Below are 18554 nucleotides of genomic sequence, written 5' to 3' on the forward strand. Positions count from 1 at the left end.
AGTTCAATCATCAATATTGTTCTTTCCCTGGAAGGGTGCCCTCCAAACCTCCTTAAGTTTGCGCTCTTAGCCATAACAATTCCCATTCCATTAAACCAGTCCATGTAAATGGAGAAGATGCCCCAGTTCATTTCTGAAGGATTATTACAGTCACAGCCACAGAGATTTATAAAGTAACTTGTTTTTTTATCTCCAGTGCCTCCTGGACTTTTAGCTCCTCAATTAATAATCTTTTCATTACAGAGGTTACACTTGGATAAAAAGCAAAGTTGTCATTCTTCTACAAATTATAAGTTCACACTGCCTTGTTTTATTTAGGTGCTACATTCTGAGTCTAGACAAATATTTTTTAGCAATGTATCCTCATGTACCATAAACAGAGAAGTGGATAAAATGCAGTAACTACAGAAAAAAGTTGTTCGCTGAAAAACATTACCCAAATCTGTCACAATAGAAAGCAGAAGTACAGAAAGGAGAGATAGACCCAGAAACAACCCTGACCCAGGGAATAAGATTCATAGAAAAAAGGTCATTTGATACTAGAAAAATCAGATAATATAACAATATAATAATGTAACACCCAAAGAGTACAGGTATTTTGTATATATTCATATTCACTGTACGTACACATGTATGTCCACACGTCCTCCAGGATGCACTCAAAGAATAAAGGCAAGATAGAAAGAGATATGTTTTATACTCTTCTATAGAAGTTTATTTTGCATATGTTCATCTACAAATATGAGGATTTGATAACAATATTAGAATTTTAGAAAAAAATTAATGATGCCATTGAATAAATGTCAGGCTTCACTGTTTGTCCTGTTAGTGGTCTCAAATATATAAAAAAATACACAATCCTCCAGACCACTGGAAGAGAAGCATCTAAAAAGGAGCTTATCTGCATAGCAGACAGATTCTTCTCCACTGATTTAGTAAAGAAAATGGAATATTTTAATGATTTTTTTTCTTTTATGGGATTAGATTTTGTATTAATGTTCAATATCAATGACTCTAGACATCATATCTCAGTCTCTAATTTCTTACTGATTTATGCCATAAAATTTTGGATAGAAAGCAGTAAGTCATATTTTCTGTCATATTGAAGAATAAATTAAACTATTTTACTGTACAGTCCACAACCTTAAGGATTAATTTTTCCCATTCACTTTACCCAGAATAACAGTCTGAGCCTTCCCAAAAAAACTAAGTAATAAGAAAAATGTCCTGGTCATCTAGCAGAAAAAAACCATCCAAACAAAAAACCCCAAAAACAAAACAGCAAGAAAATAATCTTCTTTCATTTTTCCCCTCCATAGAATTTATACTATTCACACCTGGCCCAGTTCCTATCTACTTGATTATTACTGAAATCAAACCTCTTGCTGGTAACTTTCAGTCAAATTTTACAGCTTATTTGATTTATTTAAGCTCAGGCGGAAACTGACCAACACTGGAGGGCTACAATTTTGTGCTAAATAACCAAATTCACCCATACCGCACAACACCAGATATACCTCTTTCCTTAAAAACATTCCAGATTAAATCTTAATTTTAGTTGGCTTGGCTACATTAAATTTTCTTTCAGAATCATCTCAAGAGTGAGTGATCTACTGGTTCTCTTCACCAAACTGCTTGAGCTTTTCACTTAGATATAATCAGCAGATTTACTAGTGAGGTTTCTTTCCATGTAAATAGGCTTCCCTGGTTTTATGGACAGGAAAACAAATAGGGCCAAACTGCTCCAGCTTTTAGCATGAGGGTGCTTCCTTATGGATTTCAGTTCATTCTGTCATAAGGAACAGCTCAGGCATTTAGGAGAAAGGACAAGGACTTCAGGTGCACTACCTTCTAGAGAAATATGTGAAACCAGGAGTCTCCAATTGCTTCCATTTTTTTGAAATGAGGCCACATAGTTAAGAACCTCTCAGCGACCAATAAAGGGAGCAAGGGAAACCATTCCCAGATCATTGTGAGAAGGAAAGAGAGGAGCTGAAGAAGGGAAATATTTTTAAAATCCTCATTGTGAATTACGTTTACTTCTTTTTTTCCAAGGAGATGTCTGAGCACCCTAATAAAGAAAGCAAAGCAGAGAGACTAGATTTGACTTTTCCTTTCCTATAGACTATTAAAAATATAAGGCAAAAAAGCAGCCAGGAATGTATGTTTAATTTAAAATGCATTTCCCTAAGGGTGGCGTCTGACCTCTTGTGTTATTGCTGGGGCTAGAAAAAAGCCTGGAAATGCCATGTTCCCCGTCATAAATAGGAGAAAACACTACCTATGCTGATTGTGGTTTGCTGCTGATAGAACAAAATCTGTCGTGACAGAAAAAGATCTGTAAACGTTCAGAGATGGAACTAGCACATGGTTTTCTAAAAGTAATCCCAATAGGCTTCTCACAGATTTACCTTCATCTTTACAATGAAGGTGACCTCTCCTCAAGCAGAGACCAGCAGTTTCAGCTAAAGAAATCTAAAAGAAAGTGTACTGAAATGCATCTAGGAACAATGAAAGCTCAAGGTTTATCCTAGTGAATCCACTGACTTTTATCAGTCAATTTTATCAGTCAATTTTTGCAAAGTCTGCAGAAATTCTGGGGTGGAACAGGATATATTGGTCCTTGTCAAACAACGTGAAAACACAGTGTGTGTTCATGCACAGTGTGTGTGTGTATACTTATGTTACACAACATGGCAATGTTTGTATATAGATATACAAAGTAAAACAGGCTGCAAACAGTTGATTGAAAATCTGTTTAATTAAATGGTTCTGGAAACTTCTCCAGTTGTCAGCAGGAAATAATCACCTTCCTCAGAATTCTTTTTGGTACAGTGGGAGTATAACACCCTCAAAATAATACACTGAGTGCTGAAAACCCACTGAGAGTTCCAGGTGGTGTTGATGATGATCTTAACATACAGAGAGTAATTTGTATTCTGATCCTACAAGATAGATGTGGTAGCGTGGCTCCCGACAAGTTGGATCTGCTGTTCAGACAATCCCTCAAGGAGCAGCAGCAGCCCAATTAGACTTAATGAATCACTTACACTTCTTGATCACTTAAGCCAATAGTCTCTTTCCTGGAGGTGTAAGTTATGCTTCTCCTACTTTGATCTTAGACATGGAATAACCTCTTCTTATACCTGAGTACTTTTGATTTGGATAAGTTCATTAAAGTCCACAACTTTATTTATTTATTTTCCTTGTTGGTTAATATTAGAAATAACCTTTACAGGTCTATATGATTTTAATGTTAATCTTCTTGGGACCAAGGAGTTTCTGACACACATGTAAATATTTGCATTCACATGTAAGGAAAAAAAAGAAAATCAACAGCCTGAGGAGAAAATGACATTCATGTGACATGGTAGTCATTGTTCCATATGTTATTCTATCAAGTATTTTATAAAATGTAGAGGGAAAACATGGAAAAATAATAGTCACCCAGCCTTTCCTTTCAAAAGTAATTTTGTATTTCTTCATATATGTTTGCATATACAGTAGCATACTTTGTTTTAAGGTCAAAACATGGTATGACTTAAATTAGATGTATGTAAAATTGTATGAAACAATTTCCTAGGGAAACTTCTCTACAGTCTGGGATGCACATTATTTCTTTATAACAAAAAAATATTATTTCTTCTAGTGTATAACATAATTCTGTCATCAGGTTAGTGAGAAATGCCAGGTAGAGGTAGTTTTTGATCCATTATTTTTCTGTTCTTGTCTGAATATAACAGAATGATCTGTGTATGGGCACAGAGAAAGAAATAACTTACTGCATTTAATTAATCTGTTTCTTTAACTGCTTGTGACAGAAACAGTCACCGAGTTCTTACTTCTATAGATGGCTGTAGAAGAATAAAACCTTTCATATTTTGTCATGCATTGCAAAGCAACAAAAGCAGCAAAGCCTCGCTGCTTGTGTAGAGCTGGATGGAGAGGAGTTGCATGATGTAGTCAGAAGAAACACTAATTTCACTGATGCACATTAAAATCTCTTATGCCCTTTTAGGGCATATGAACTTCAAGCTTAAGCAACACCTGGGCTTCATTAACCTAAACTGTCTTGTGAAAATACACATGTATACATTGCTTTCAAATATCTAACATGAGCCTGTTGTTTGGCTTGATTGTTTTTGTTTTTTTTTTCCTTTTTTCCTCCTGTAACTGTAAGATGAGACAGTTCTGTATCATTTTCTAGCAGGTACAGAACTTGCCTTGAAACTATAGCATCTGCAGCCTCCTCCATCTTTTGGAATCAAATCTCAATTTTTTTTTTTAAACTCACAGAATACCAAAATCACCTGGTGGTGGGTTGTAAGAATGCTAAGAATATATCTAAGTTTTATAACTCAGCTTCTCTATTTGGTCCCAGATCCCTATTCCTCAGCTGCTCACATTCCTCAAACATTAATTTTCTTCTGAAAAAATCCTTTTTCTTTGTTTTCCTTTTTTTTTTTCTTTTCTTTTTTCCTTTTACTGCAAATCATCTTGTACTCTCCAAAATAAAATCCAGCTGCCCATCTGAATCATGTTTGTTGTAGTGGCCACTCCCAGCAAATAGAAAAGGCAAGACTGCAGCTGACAAAATACCCTCACCCTGTGCTATATTCATTATTTTGGTGCAATTAGAGCAAGGTTGCCAGCTTCTAGAAGTGACCAGTTAATTCCCATGCTCTGTGAGAATTCCCAAGTGCATGTAAAAGGTGCAGGATGATGGATTCAGCTCGGTGTGTCTGAAGTGTCTGAGGGCAGTGTTGCACTTTGCAAAACTATCGTCACAGAGGAACACACATTCATCTACAAAATATATTTTTGGACTTGCAAGAACACAAATGGGGGCCAGAGGAGCTCTGATGTTATGTACAGGAATTTGTTGGTCATTTCTAGAAGAGGTAACCTTGAATGGTATTTCTGAACCCTATGTAACTACTTGATCTGGGTACAATGGCAGCTGCCTGGATTCACTTATTACATATTTAACTTTATTTCCTCCTCACAAAATTGTTTAATTCCAAAAGAGATGAGTGTGAACTAATATGAATGTCTCCTGCAAGTGAAAATTAAATGTTACAGATGTGGTGACTGAATACAACTCTGTCCTTGCCTGGTACCATTGAGTGATGGGCAGAAAGGAAAATGAGGATTCTGTGAATACATAAATCAGTAAACTCTTTCAGTCACAGAGCTGGAAAAAATCATAGTTTGGCATAGGACTCAAGCCAAAATGGGCGCTGTTGAAAGTGAGGAGTCGGACGGTGCCTCCAGAAGCAGTACTTGATGTTCAGGGAACTCTGATGGTGAAAAAGTATGAGCTGTGCCATTGTCAGAAAGCAGAAGGGGTGAGTCTAGACTTTCACCTTCAACCTTTAAAGTGGTGTTTGGCAGACTTATGTGCCTAATTCTTTTGTTACTCTATCAAAACTGCGACAATCTTTTTGTTGTTTTCCTGAAATAATGCTAGTATTGTGCTGCAAAAAATCCTGTATGACATTTTATACCTTCTTGTGTTCCTTATTTCCTCCTTGATTATTGATAACTCCTGTTCATAACTTATATGAGGTGTCAGTTTTTTAGTGCTTCCCAATATACTTTTCTCTTTTTCTTATTCTGTACATCAGATAGCAGGTTTATTACTTATTGTCAACACACCTAATAGAAATGGGAATCTTTAGAATAAACCATGTGGTGGATTTGATCTCTGACAGTGCATTCTAGAAAAGGATTTTTTCTGTATATGTATCTTGGGATTTTGAGTCAGTTTTTCTCTTCCTTATTTATAAACTTAATGAATTATCACTCTGAAGTCAATATGATGCAATAACAGTAAAGCACTAAAGAACATCAGTGACACACATACTCAGCTGTACTTAGTAGAATAATTAAGGCAAATTGGAAACTGCATACTCTCACCTGAAATCTTAAAGAAACCTGAATTTAAGGAATCATAGCAATGAAAATACTTTTACCTTCTAATTCCCAGAGAAAGTGCAGCTAGAACTTTCCAAATACCTACTTTGGCCCATAATTTGCAGTGCTATTGATAATACTGTTAATATCTTACAGAAGCAGACACAAATGAACATCAGAGCACAGATGGTTAAGGCTAAGTAGGGAATGAAGAAGACTTTTAATTATGGCATTGAAGGACATTTTTAAAACACAAAACTCTGTTTTCACACGTCTCTGAGTGCCGTATGGTGATTTCTGTAGAAAAAAAAACAATAAAAAACCCACAAACCCAAACGTGTGGAAGCAATTGCTTATATGACTTGGTGGATATTGCACAGAAGTGGAAGCATAGAGTGGATTTTTTGAGAAATTAACTGATGTCAGTAGTACTTAAAAACTTCACTTTAATATTTCTTTAGTATTTTCATCTTTTATGGTTATTAACCTATTCACTTTACAAGTGCTCTGTTAATACTTTGCTCTCATTGTGTATGTCTGCCTTAGTCCTTCGCATTTTAGGAGTCACAGCAAGCAGGTAGTATCTTTGTGACTGTTCAACTAGACTAAAAATTCTGACAAAAGCTCTGTATATTTCTAGCAAAACTAAAGGACTGGAGTCCTGAGCATGAGTGTCTTGATAAGATCAGATTTAGGCAAGTAAGTTGCACCTCAGCAAAGGCAAGTGGCAGACCATCACTCACATTTTTTACTTAGTTTCCATCTGAAATGTCAGAGTTCCTTTCCAGTGAATGACATAGAAATTGCTTCTGCTCCCACTCTTCTTCTCACAAGGTGACAGGCTGAGTTAAGTCTTGCCACAGCTGCTTCGGATCCAGCTGCTCCCAGGAAATCCTTTGAACCCAGAGTCAGCACTGAAAAAAATATGAGAAATGCAAGAAAGCATCAGTCTGAGACAAACAAATCTGTTTTGTGCAATGATATAGGGAACCCGTTATTTTATGAGATTAAAAAAAAAAATATTAATTTGCTTAAAAAATTAAAATAAAATTTAATTTAAAAAATAAATAAATAAATGCTTGATTTTACATTCTTACAGGGAAAACAGAAGAAATTTCACCTGCATACTGAGGTGCTAAAAAGGGATTGTTAATGCTTGAGTGCTGTCTCCTATCTGAATAAAACTTAACACATGGACAGAAATCTGATCCCAATGCTCAGACTCCCTTTATGTCATGGAACCTGTGCCAACATAGCTGGCAATGCTTCTGAAGGGAATCACTGTCCACTAAAGTAGACTAGACAGCAGACAGCAGTTAATTAACACAGGCTCTGGTAGGACCTTTTTGAAGGAATTCACAATTTTGATTTGTTAAATGTTTACTATAGCTCTCTGGAAACATTATCTGGAGACACGTCTCAACTTTATAGCTTGGATTCCTGATTTTGTTTTCATTTGTAGCAGTAGTGTTCTTTTCACTGAATAAAAACCTGCACAATTCTTATCTCCTTGCTTTTCTTCCTGTACTGGGTTTGCCTGCCATGGTTTGGCAGTGGGGGGCTGCAGGGATGGCTTCTGTGAGAGGCTGCCAGAAACTTCCCCCATGTCCAGCAAAGCCAATGCCATCTGGCTCCATGACAGGCCAGCTGGCTCCAAGACAGACCCACTGCTGGCCAAGGCCAAGCCCATCAGTGACAGTGGTGCTGCCTCTGGGTTAAGGTGAAGAAGAAAACTGCTGTGCACCTGCAACTGCAGCCAGGGAGAGGAGCAAGGCTGTGAGAGAAACAGCTCTCCAACACCAAGGTCGGTGCAGGAGGACGAGGACAGGGGGTCTTGTTGGAGCTGTAATTTTTTTCTTATATGTACATATATGTACACAAATGGGACAGGATAGGATTGCTGGAGCTATCTCAAAGCTTTTATTCCATTATAATCATCAGCCTCATTTTACAGAGCCAAGCAAGGGAGATGGAAACAGGTTCAGCCGCTACAAAAGCAGACAAAATTCTCTTTGTTACAAAATCTTTAACAACTTTCTAGCCAATAGCACAATGTTAAAAGCTGACAAGCGTTTGCTAAAGCCAATTAATAAAGCTGCACATGCATCTTGCTTTGGACAATGCTTACTTGTAATAGCTTAAAAACAATGGATAAAGGTTCATTATGAAACTTACATATTTATATCTTGCTTAACATTTTCCTAAGGCCTATCTCTACACAGCTCATAGCCTTATTGTTTCTTGTCCTTGCATCTTCAGCATTCTTGCATTCTTCCATCCTGAGATTTGCTTTCACACGGCTTCCTGGGAGTTTTATACCTTTCCTATTTCCCTCAGAGGTGCTCCAAGCACCAGAGCAGAGATTCCCCTGTAAGCCCATGGCACAGACCATGGTGAAGCAGCTGTGCCTCTGTAGCCCATGGAGGAGCACAAAGAGCAGAGATCCACCTGCAGTACATGGAGCATCCCATGACAGAGCAGGTGGATGTCTGAAAGGCTGTTATTCCATGGGAAACCTGTGCTGGAGCAGGCTCCTGGCAGATCCTCTGGCACTGTGAAGAAGTTAGCTCATGCTGGAGCAGGTTTGCTGGTAGGATTTGTGATTCCACGGGTGCACACTCTGGAGCAGCCTGCTCCTGAAGGACTGCACCCTGTGGAAAGGCCCCATGCTGGAGCAGTTCATGAAGAGCTGCCACGGGAAAGACACATTTTGGAGAAGTGTTTGGAGGGTTGTCTCCCATGGGAGAGACCCCCCATTCTGGAGCCGTAAAAGAGTGTGAGATGTCCTTCCCCCTGAGAAGGAAGGAGCTGTAGAGACAACATGGGATGAACTGATCATAACCCTCATTCCCTGTCCTCCTGTGTGGTTTAGGGGGGAAAAGGTGGAGATGAAATCAGGAATAAAGTTGAGCTTGGTACAAAAGCGAGGGAGGGGAAAATGTGTTCAAGATTTGACTTTATTTATCATTACCGTACTCTGATTTGGTTGGTACTAAACTACATTATTTTCCCCAAATCTGTTTTGTCCATGTTGTTAACAGGTGAGTGATGTCTCCCTGAACTGATCCTACTCATGAGCCTTTCTCTCTATTTTCTCTCCCTTGCCCATCTAAGGATGGGATGAAAGAGCAGCTTTGGTGAGCACCTGGTGTGCAGCCAGGGTCAAACCACCATACTTGCAGGCCAACTGGCTAGTAGGGAAGGCAGCAGAGAGAAAGCATGGGAATTTAGCTGACTGATTGCATAGTTCTTCTGTGTGGGATTCAGATGAGTGTGATTTTAGAAAATGTTGTGTTTCTGAAGGACTACTGTAATCACCTAAAATCACATTCTTGATTGAGAGTAATTCTCCTATTGAATATTAAAGCCAAGAAATATGTTTGAATATTTATTATACAGGCCACATATTTTGGTAGTAGGGTTACAGTTTAAATTATTAAAAAATAAAGGTGTCATAAGTGTTTTTCATCATTGCATTCAGACCATTTCTGGATATAAAACACACGAAGCCAAAACTAAATTTCATTATCCCAGCAGTCATTGCCAGCTTAATATAGGAGGTTATAAAGACCTTGCTATGTAGACCTGTTTGCTCTATTTGTTCTGTGCATAAACATCTCCTAGACCTCTAACTCCAAAGTGCATATTTTCTTAAAACCTCTTCTATAATTTATGAACAGAGAATAGTGTATTCATTCCTAGAAATGAATGTCTAGAGAATGAATTTTACATTCTGAACAGAAAAGTTTTACCAAGTGATTTGACTCATTGAAATTGTATTACTAGGAATAAATAAAAATGACAACAGTTCTATTAAGAATTAAGCAAAAGAAACAATTCTTATGTGTTGGAAGGGAAATTGTTAATAAAGTTTCACTAACAATGAAAGGCAGAAAAACGCCCCACAGTCTTTGGTTGTGAATATGTCTGCTGCCTGGTTACTGCCCTCTGCCCCATCATTGAAAACACTCTGATTGGATGGGACTTTGAGCATTCTGGTCTAGTGAAAAGTGTCCCTGACCACAGCAGGGGTTTAGACAAGCTGATCTTTAAAAGTACGTTCCAACCAAACAATTCTATAATTCTGTAATTTATTTGCATGAGAGACAACACTTCCCAAGAGCCTGGACGTAACTGCATTGCTTAAAATATTTGAGACAGTAATCCTTGACATGATGACTATATTATTATGATAAATTAATAGAAATTAAATGCTGGGAATAAATTACATTATACTGATCTAACATGGTTAGGTGGTGATGAGTTGATTTGGGCCAAAGTCTCAGTTAACAGGTATGGTATTGCATTTTGTTATCAGGAAGGGAATGGGTGAAAGCTGTCAAAAATACAGGGAAAGAAAATTAATCAATGATTACAATAAAATACATAGAGAAAACTTTGCATAATTTTACTGAGATAAGCACAGTAGCACAGCTTCTATAGATCTGGGCAGATGGAGACTCCATTTGGCCGAGTTCACAATTCTGCAGTCAACATGGGCATAGAAGTGCCAGACTTCTGAGAAAGGGGAGAAAGTATTATTAGTTTCTGGAAGAGAAGGCTGGGATCCCTGCTGGCAAAGGTTTCCAGGAAGTCCTAAATCAGTACAGTGTCTCACAACCTTTTTATTTTCTTCACGTTTTGAAATTCAGCATTCCCACTTCACAGAGATCTATTGCTATTGGGATATTTGTTTCAATTGAACCTGGAATCCAACCATGCTTATTTAGACCTTTCTTTCATCCACATTTTGTCAAAATATTTGCACTTAATTTCTTGTGTTTAAAATTTGTGAGTTCTAGGGGAATTTAAATTTAATTCTTTATTTTTTCCAGAGCAATCAGTTATTTTAGATGCTTTTTATCTTGCATTCAGCTACTGCTGTTTAGGAAAGAGTGAAGAATTTTAACTTGCTTTTAGGATCTGGCAATAAGCTTTTAATGCCATAATCAAAGAAGATGGATCTCGTATTACAGAGAGGCTTAGATATGCTGGGCAAATGAAAAGGAATTTTAAAGCAATGCATGCAAGATGCTATGTATCTATAATCTTTAGTAAGACACTGCAGCTGAACAGAGTTATACTTTCATAGGAAGAGATTTTCTAACCTAGCAAACTAAACTTTCCTCAGTATTTGCAACAACTGTCACAAAAATCCATTAACAATGTTTGGAGGCAAAGTTATGGAGTGACACTGATTGCATACAGTAATTAAATTTGTCCATGCATGGTTAACAGCTGTGTATGGTAGAGAAAGGAAGGGAATCTGGAAAATATGTGGGTAAACAGTGGAAGCAGTGGAGTGAATGTTTAGTTAACCTTTACGTTTCAAGATTTTTTGACTCATCCTACTTAGAAAAATGAATTTATGTCATAGTTAAGTGTAGTTTGGATTGAATAAGACTTTTAGGAGAAAAGTTACTTGCCTGGAATACTGTTTATCATTTGATAGTGCTGTGAAAGTAAGGCAACAAATTAGAATCTTTAAAAGAGATAACTTCTAAGGAAAGCCAAAATGCCAAAAGTGAATTCTCTTCTTTTACCTAGTATCTTCTATGATGAGATGATGATGATATAAAGAAAAATTAAAACCAATGACTTTCCAGACTTGCAGTAGGAATAGACTTTAGGGAATAATTTTCTAATGGGAGACAATCATTGACAAAGATTGTCAACTTTGTTTCTTTCCTTCTCAAGACAGGTTTAAAATCATATTTTCCCAGAGATTCTGTCTGTGTATGGAACCACAGCATTTTGGATTGATAAGTGCAGATATAGCCTTCCAAAACAGTATTTTATATTCCTCGCTTTCACACATATTTAACTAGCCATTAAAAAACAAAAAAATCTGGACTAAGTTTTTCTTCCTCTCCTTTGTCTCACTTTTCCTTACAGCTCTAACAATGCTAAATAAATTTTCAGTTGGCTGACATCTGGGATACAAAACCTCAGTGCAACATATTACTGTGATAAAGTTACAAAAATTTGAAAATGAGATCAGACAATTTAGTAGGAAATATGCTTAACCAACAGTGCTTTGTAGTAACAGTGCTCTGTGCAACATATGGAAGATATGCTTCAAAGGTAAATATGTGTTTCTCCACACAGGTCAATGACTTGTTTCTGTTAATGGAAAAGAAAGGGTTGTAAATAACTCAGGTTTCACGAAGATAAAAGAATACTTACGGTCTCTACTCAGCTTTCTCAAACAAACAATGGCAGGTTAATTTGGTTGGAACTTAATTTACAGATTTAGAGTGCTGGTTCTAAAATAAGTAATTTATGAAATTTACAGTGCTATTAACTTGATTAAAATTCCCATACAAAGGAAATATGTTTATCTCTTGTGGTTGTGAGTTTGTAGTGGAATACCATAATAGCACTACATTTTTTAAAAATAGTGTTGATTTGTAAATTTCTTTTTTAACTGCATAAGATGATTCTGCATAGTAATATAAATCTGTTCAAATAATAGAACTACACTGACTTTTCCTTCAAACTGGTAAAAGAATCATATGGAGACAGCAGATCCAAGTCCAAGACTGCTTAGATCTAAAAACAAGGAAAACCGTTACAAATTAAGATTATAAAACCACAATTACAAATTTATAATGACAAATATCTTAGAATCACAGGACAGACCATTTTGGAAGGGACCTTGGAAGATCATCGAATCCAATCTTTCTGAGACTGGGAGCCTAGATGAGATTATCTAGCACGCTGTGCAATTGCATGTCTAAAAACTCTAGTGATGGGTACTCTGCCACATCCCATTCCAGTGAATGGCTGTTGGTAGTTAATGTCTTTTTTGTGCTGAGATGAAACCTATCCTGTTGCTTCTGGTCTTCTCCATGTCACTCTTTGTGGAGAAAGAGCCTCTGCTCTCTCTGTAGCCATGTTTTAAGTATTGGAATACTGTGATGAGTTCCCCGTAAGCCATCTCTTCTCCAGGGACAAAAGAGCTAACACCTTCAGTCTTTCCTCACAAAGCAGGTCTTCCAGTGCTTTGGTCATATTCATGGTCCTCCTGTGGAGCCCCTCTGGTTTTCCATGTCGCTCTCAAATTGTTGGGACCAGAATTGAACACAGTACTGCAGGTGCAGCCTGACGAGTGCTGAGTAGAGTGGGATCATGGCTCCAGCTCTGCTAGGGATGCTCCTGCAGATTCAATACGGAATGGGATTTACCTTCATTGACACAGAAGTGCACTGCTGATTTATATTCAGCTAGTTGCCCACCAGGACCCCGGGAGCCATCCCAGCAATGCTGATCCCCAGCCACACAGATCCTATTCTGTACTGGGCTGTTTTTTGGTTACCTTCTCCCAGGTGAAAGACTTTGTCTTTGTTAAACATCATATTGTTCTTGTTAACCCACTGCTCTCAGATTTTCTCCAGATGTTGAAGACTAAATGTAACTGCTACAAAATCTCAAACACACCACATAGGTTTTATTGGCAAATAATCCATGTTGAATACAATCAATTTTGGGAAAACATACCATATAAAGTAATATAAGAAACTTCCAGCTGCGTATATTCTTTATGCTGAATTTCTGCTCTGACCCCAAAGTGTTTAAAAAGAAAAGGTAAATTTGTCCAGCTAGATTATTTAGCTGAATTAGGCATTTAGAAGACATAAGATCAGTAGTTATGATCCTGATATGATATGATCTTCACTTGTGAAATATTAGGCCAGACTTTGAACACCTATTTCCATGTGGTACTTATGAAGCAGACCTCTAGCTCGTGCTCCTTCTGCACGCCTGGCTTCTTCCCTGGTGCCTACACAGTGCTGCCTACTGCTAACCACTTGGCAGGCAGCAGCTCACACATTCTGTGTGGAACATATTTTTGTGTTACTGTTGTTCTTTCTTTCCTCTTTCTTGACCTTACCCATCTGCATGTTTTGCCTACCAGTTTTGTCATTAGCATAGACCCTGAGCCTTAAAATGCTTAAGCACGTGGGTAAATTCAGTGTGTTATGTATACCTTTTTGAAGGTTCTAGCTTGTGTGAATTCTATTTTAAAATAATCTTTCTTGCTGGTGCTGCTGCTTAGCTTACTTGTTATGACTGCCTTGTGATCTTAGGATTAAGACTGCATTGTGACACGCATTTTATGAATACAAGGTAAAATTATGTTCTCATCTTGTGTCAGTATGGACACTGGGTTATTCTGTACACCCTGATAAGGTAGTTGCTATTAAATAATCTTTCAATAAATTAAATAAAACTGGGTGTTTTTATTTAATTTTTAGTTTCTTTGAATTTTAATACAAGATTTTATCAATTTTTTCTCTGTCCTTTGATTTATTTTATTTTATTTATTTCCGGAATGACATAATATATGAAGATTTGATTTCTCAGAACAGTTTCTGATGCTGTCTTCTTTGAAATGCAATATATGAAATTAGAATGTTAAATTCTAATTATTTCAGATGCAATATGAGACAATTTTCACCTACATATTTTAAATTTGTGAAATAATAAAGTAGAAGCTGGAATTTTACAACTCACTTCCTAAAATCTTTGGGTTTAATTACTTTAGGCTTTTATTAGTTTGACAAATCATCACGCAAATACAAGAATTAAGTGAGCAGAAGCAGCTCTACTTGGAAGAAATAAGAAGTGACTTTTAAATAAACCTAAACACTTCTTGTGTGTAGGAACTAGAAATCCACTTACATTCTGCCTGTGCTGTGGACTATGTGCTAGAAAGCAAATCAAATGAAATTTAAGCAAATCAAATGAAATTTTTTGCACAGTATCATATCTCTAGAGTATGTATTTTTTTGCTTTACCTCTATTGATGAATAATTTTGATTATTTTCCCTAAATGCATTCATAATCATATGCATATATATTGGCACCTTGTATTTGTTTTCCAGAAAATTGCCTCGGTGATCATAGTCATAAATATATTAATGGAATTAAACATTCAGTGAAATTTAGCATCTGGATTAGTTTGACTTTCATAATAGATCGATAAAACCTTTCCTTCAGATATTTCTGAGCAGTCTATGCCTACAGGAAATGTAACAAAGTCAAAGGTACAGCAATTAAGTAGAAAATCTAGGTATTTTGATTTTATTGAAAAGATAAGTAAATAAATATTAACATACACATATTGATTTTATTGAAAATCACTACACAAATATTATCTTCCTACTCAAATATAATAGTCTGAAAACCAAACTTGTTTAAATAAAACACTGTGTAATAAATGTATGCTAGAATATATAATTTTTTAGCTGATGAACTAATACAACTTTTACTGAAAAAGTAGGATTTTTTATATTAAAGTTGTCTCAAAACAGTTTTCCAAAAGACTTTTTTAACAATGAGAAACTGGTAGAACACCATCAAACCAGGGCATAAGCACTTATGTACATGTTCTATTTGCAATTATAGCACTGCCCATGGATGGCTTTCCCTTGTAAACCATCTGGAAAATGATCTGAACTCTTAACTACAAACTTTGAAATCTGACTTTTTTTCCTGAGTTTGAGAACATTATTTTAGTCTGGAATGATGTATGAAAAAATTGTTTTTTACAGTCAAATTTTATAGGATGTTATCATAGTTTTGTGATATAGCCTTTATCCAAAATACCCACATTGAGCTTATAAATTAAGCACTGAAGACCTTTAAGAAATTCAAACCTAGAAACATGTTTAATCAAAAGTATGTTACCTCTGCTCGTGAAAAAGTATATTCTGAACAGTTTCAACTAATTTTAGGTTATACGTCTGTAAAATATGTGTTTGAGAACTTCCATTGTGTAGCTTAAAGTCCTTCTAGATTTCTCATATATTTTCAGAAGAGGTTGAGAAGTCATTGAGGTGACAGTGTTCACTCATGAGCATGCTTCTTGTCAGTTAAAGAAGGAAGATTGATGTCCCTTTAATATTTTTTATCTTTCACGTACATTATTGACATATATTGATAATTGCTATTATTATGGGATGATTAAGATCTCAACCAAAATATTTTATATGTAGGAATAGACTTATATATGAGCTCTTATTGAAAAGAGAAGCGTCCAAATCTCTAGTCTCACCCATCAAACAAAAAGCATAATATGCCATTAATTCCATGAGGTTCCCTACAGGGGAGCCCTTCAATTAATACTGGATAAAATAGAAGAGTGTAACTGGAGAAGATATTGAGTGAAATTGAAGGGAAGGAGGATTGGAAGAAACAATCAGCCAGTGCCAGGCAGCCAAACTCTTGGGCAAATTGGGGATTGCACTTAAGTGAAATGAGTTTCCTCCTGTAAAGTTGATGCTGTGCTACACACATCCAAATTACCCTGCATGCTAGTCTGCCTTTTATTTGTTACATGAATTTAAGAAAGCAGTAAACGTTGATGATTTATGCTACAGTTTAGTTAGCTTGTAGTACAAGCATCTTCATGGCCAGTGTCCAGACTCAAATAGAATTGATATAGAGAACAGGAAGACTGTTATTTCCATGCAAATATACATGAATCCACATATGTAGACACAAACATGGACACAAGCAGTCATTTTAACCCTGGAGTCAGCTATTCTTCCAGAGGAAAAAATATATAAAGCCCCAAGCAAACCCCAAATAATTTTGTTTTACTGTGGGTAATCACTCCCCAGTCAAAAAAAAAAACAAAATAAAAACACTGTCTTCAGTCCTAAATATCATCCCTCTGAAAATCTCATGCCTGTTCCTTGGTTACCTCTGCTTCTCTCATCTGAGATTTCTGGATAGTTCCTCAAGAACTTTTCTCCTGGGATATTTTGGAGTGGGGCACTGGTATGATTCATAGTCAAATAAGTTTCTCAGCACAATTTTGGGGCCAAAAATGATGATGATGATGATTTCTACCAGATGGACTTTTCCTCCTGAATCCAACAGAGAAGTTTGACCCTTCTCTGCTTTATATGGAAGTTCTTAAGCTTCTATATCATGTTTTCAACTAATAATTAAGTGCTATAGTATGATTGGTCTGCATTTTTGCAGTTTTCTGTTTAGAAATTTCATTAAATTAAAAAAAAATAAAAAATTTAAAAATCTAGAGATCTTAAAAAGAAATCACTGATGCATTAATACCTAAGGTAAATCTTCTCTTTTGGTATATAATTTTCTCTTCTTGTGCCTGAGTGGTCATATGCAAATCTTTCTTTTCCTAACTTTTTTTTTTTTAATCTTAGTACAAAAGTACAAATACAAAAATACATACAAAACGTGTGTATTCCTGAGAAGTATATTTCAAATGTCTTTTAAACATTTTTTCATTTTAATGAGGATAGGTAAAGGGTAGAAATGTAGATTTGTAGCATCAGTCTAGTTTTCATAGAGGATTACCAAATTTCAGTAATAATCCTAGAAAATGTATTAAAGGAAGCAATCTTATGTTTCTGTCAGGACAGAAGATACAGAAGTTGAGCAGTTTCAAAAGAAAAAAGGCCTAAACTGTACTGATCCAATTACTATTTAATTGAGAATTCCTGTCAGTCCTTCTTTTCCACAACATTACAAAATTAGCAGACTAATGGAATTTATTTTATATGCATTTGCATTTTTTAAAAAGTCTTGGTACACATCGATGAATGTTTTGTTGAAAGATTTCAACTCTCTGGTTTGAATTTTAGAACTATTAGAGACTGAAATCAGTGTTTGAAATACTAAAAATGACTAATGCACAGGCAACATGTTCACAGAGAGAAATCTAATGAGGTATAGCAGGATGTCTAAGGGGATAAAGACTGTGCTTCTATCCTAATGACTGGAAAAAAGATACAAACATGCTTAATATATGCACATTTAGGAATGCATGTATACATATACATAAGTGGTTGACAGCAGTACAAATAGATTGAACCTGGAATTACAGAGTGAAAAATGAAAAGTGAGGGAAAATTAGCTTAAAAGATTTACTCAAGAGAGTTAAACTTCTGCAAAGTAGTAATTTAGAGTGAGTTGTCAGGGATGAGTAGAGTGAGGATGTGCAATAGCACAGAGTGAACTGCATTTTGATAGTATGTTTATAATTTGATACAGTGACAGAGTTCTGCTCTGGTTAACACAGTGGAGGCTGATGTCATAAAATAAGGAATATCAGTACAGTTTTTGTATAATTACAGTATGCTCTATTGAGAGACTGCTGTACATTCTTTAATACAAGTTTAGCACAAATGAACAAAAGGAGATAATAAAATAGTGATAGAATAAACTTATAGCTGCACAAATTCATTTTAAAAGGAAAATCATAATGCTAGGATATTTAGTTTATAAGTGAAATATTTAAAATTTATTCAGTAGATATGAATATGGAAAAAAGAGTTAAGTGGCCTTTTGTTTGGGGTTTAAATGTAAAAGAGTGAAAATTGAGAAAATATGCATTATTGACATAAATACAACTGTCTACCATGAAAAATAATTTAGTAGTTATGAAAAATATTTTAGAAAGTGCTTATTAATTTGGTGCAGGGTATAATTTTTCAATGAGAGCACATCGGGTTGCACAGAAGAGGATTTCTTTCCTGCAGCTCTGCTGGAATCAGCAGGGAATTAGACTCCAAATGAGTCCTCCCTCTTCCCCCTGCCCTCCTCCAGTGAGAGAGAGACAAAGGCAGAGGTTAAGGGTTGAGACAATCATCTAC

General features: G+C 36.1%; 1 long non-coding RNA gene across 1 annotated transcript in view; it reads right to left on the reverse strand.

Moving 5' to 3' along the window:
* Positions 1-250: 250 nt before the first annotated feature.
* Positions 251-18554, reverse strand: part of LOC148225375 (uncharacterized) — an 89343-nt gene continuing 71039 nt past the window's right edge. The window contains exon 3 of the long non-coding RNA XR_015806512.1: positions 251-6830. This is a non-coding gene — a long non-coding RNA (uncharacterized LOC148225375). The remainder of the gene's footprint in view (positions 6831-18554) is intronic.

Source organism: Sturnus vulgaris, chromosome 1 (genome assembly GCF_052056855.1).
Source record: "Sturnus vulgaris isolate bStuVul1 chromosome 1, bStuVul1.hap1, whole genome shotgun sequence".
Taxonomy (NCBI): Eukaryota; Metazoa; Chordata; class Aves; order Passeriformes; family Sturnidae; genus Sturnus; species Sturnus vulgaris.